A 3,071-nucleotide genomic window follows, 5' to 3' on the forward strand; every position below is an offset into this window, starting at 1 on the left:
TTCTATAATTTCTGTTTTTCTTTCTCTTTTCAATGTTTAAAGCTGCTATTATTAAATTTTGTTCTCAATATAAATTCTAACATTTAAATGCCAAATAAACTTTGTTTATTTGTATGGTAAGTTTTATAACAAGTTTAAAACAATTGGTTAAACTAGAATAATTTAATTACAAAATTGGAACTATTAATTTCCATATATTTTTTATTAATTTTTGGCCTTTTATTATGATAACTATTTATAAAACGTTTTATTTATTGAAACTTTAAGTGTTTCATTCGTTTTATAAAATTAGTTGCTAAAACTGGTTTAATTAATTTCCTCCAACATAAAATTTGGTGAAATAAAGTTACATACTAGATTTATTTAATTTTGTTACAGAATTTATTGATAATTTTCAAGAATATACTATAAATTGCTAATATCGATGACATTAATATTGAATGAAGTAATTAAATTAAGGTAAGTACTAAAGAAATCAATATTATAATGTTAAAAATAGGTTTACAAAACACCAGATGCTTTTTCAAGTCTATTAAAGATAAATAAATATTAAGATTATATTATTACTTTTTAGTAAAATTTGTTATACTATTTTTTCGTGTTTCTCACGTAATTCTATATTTTTTATGCCCACCATTAAAAAAAATGAGTTTGTCATTCCGTTTGCAACACATCAAAATATTTGTCGTATTAGTATATATATTCCTGGTCCTCATAAGATTCTATGAGGCAACCGAACTTCAGTTGCATTGTCAGTTGCCTAAATGGCATTACTGATGGCAATTGGCAGCTATCATTTCAACCAGAAATTTGAGGTTGCCGTCTGGCAATGCAACTGAAGTTCGGTTGTCATCCGTAATCGACCCATAAGACGACCTGTCTGTTGAAAACATGATAGGGCCCAAACAAAAGGAGCTGGCTAAAATTTTCTAAGTACTAAGTTCTAATTACTCTCAAATTGTACTGTAAAATATGACGGAAATCGGGCAACATTTGTCCTTAGTCCCCATAATAATTAACTTCGTGAATCATAACTAGTATAGCCTTGATCTGTTTCGAGTTGGATGATCGATGATCACGTAATTTTGACAAATAAGCTTCACGAGATTTTCTAAATTCATCCATGACCAAAGGCAAGTAAAGGTAAATCAGACGTGTATAACAGAGTTGGTTCTAGAACACTTCCCTGAGGTACACCAGCATTGATCTCGTAATAGCTTGTCACATAATCGCCGCACTTTATTCTAAACAAGTGATCCGATAGGTAGTACTCTAGTATTTTGTGTGTACTACACCATTTCCAATTGTATTTCAGAAATTTCTAATTATATTTAAGAAAATTTAAAATGAATTTCAGAATTTTCCATTTATATTTCAGAATTTTCCAATTATATTTCAGAAATTTCTAATTATATTTCAGAAATTTCTAATTGTATTTCAGAAATTTCCATTTGCATTTCAGAATTTTAAATTTACACTTTAAAAGTTTCTAATTGTATTTCAGAATTTTCCAATTGTATTTCAGAAATTTCCATTTGTATTTCAGAAAACTGTAATAGCAATACCAATGGATATTTCTGAAATACAAATAGAAAATTCTGAAACACAATTGGAAAATACTGAGATATAAATGGAAAGTTCTGAAATATAATTGGAATATTCTGAAATATAATTAGAAAATTCTGAAATATGATTAGATATTTCCGAAATTCAATTGGAAATTTCTGCAATACAATTATAAACTTCTGAAATACAATTGGAAATGGTGTAGAAGGCAGTAGTTAAGCATTTTATCTTGTGTATTAGACATTTATGCCAAAAGCCTGGGCAACATCTAGAAATATTGCCGAGCAGTAGTACACTTTTAGTTCGAGATTTTCGTATCTCTCTAGTTAGACGGTTAACAAGCTCAATTGATTCGTGATGCTCACGGAATCCGAATTGATGATTTGGATTATTTTCTCAAATAGTTTAGACAAACAAGGCAGTAAGCAAATCGTTCTGTAGGATGATGTCAATGTCAATGCCTGACTTGGGTGTTATTATAATTTGTGAGGAAAAACTCCTAGAGACAAGATCGCATTCAATAATAATACTATGAGCACAACAATAGTCATATCTGGTAGGTTTCCAATCATGGATGGATATTTTTTGAATTTTATGATTTTCTGAACATCTTCTAGACTAACATTGATTAGTTCCTAATACAAAATTAATTGTTAGGGTTTGGTTGGAACACATTTGAACCTCTACCGGTGCCTTAATGTTCTTAGCTGCCTTCCAAAGGCAGAAGTTTGTACTAATTGGTACTGATTAAACTTTCAATATAGTTTCGATTTCTGCGATCCTCTTCCGAATGAAGGGCTATTTTTAGTTTCTACTTGCAGTGGACAAAGTGATCCAAATCCGAAAAGATTGGAGACCTAAAGTCTCTCATACAATTGTTGATATCTTTAACATCTTGATACCTTTAAATCAGTGGTGCCCGAACACATACCATCAAAGCTTTGGTTGTGTTGGTAAAACAGCGGAGAATTTGATTTGATTTTGTTCTGTGAGATGAAATCAAAGCAACAAACACATGATCATTATAAGAAAACGCACAAGTAAGCTTATAGTGTATGTGTATCAAAGTAACGTCAGCAGAATTTTCTTGCCCTATTACGCGTGCTAGGGAATTGTGATTTCGGGCACCACTGCTTTAAATTGAGTGTGGATATGACTTGACTGCTTATGTATTTTTTAATTTTCAAGCTATCAGTCTTGAACAATGAAGCTTCTGTATGAGACGATGGATATTAGAAGTAATAGTTTCGTATAACGGAAGAATGATCGATCACATGATAGTTCCTATGATATTTCTAGAGTAATAGCATTTCTATTTAAATTCCTTGATATGGCAGAATCTATTAGATCACAGATTTTTCTAGGATCAGAAGGTCAATAAATTGGCTGACCAGGTGATATAAAATCTAATATTAACATGTAAAAAATTGGGAGCATTTTAATATCGCCAGCGATCCTTATGAATTTTTTTCTTTTTTTAAATCCTGGAAATGAGCTTCCTAAAG

The sequence above is a fragment of the Calliphora vicina genome, chromosome 1 (assembly GCF_958450345.1).
Source record: "Calliphora vicina chromosome 1, idCalVici1.1, whole genome shotgun sequence".
Lineage (NCBI taxonomy): Eukaryota > Metazoa > Arthropoda > Insecta > Diptera > Calliphoridae > Calliphora > Calliphora vicina.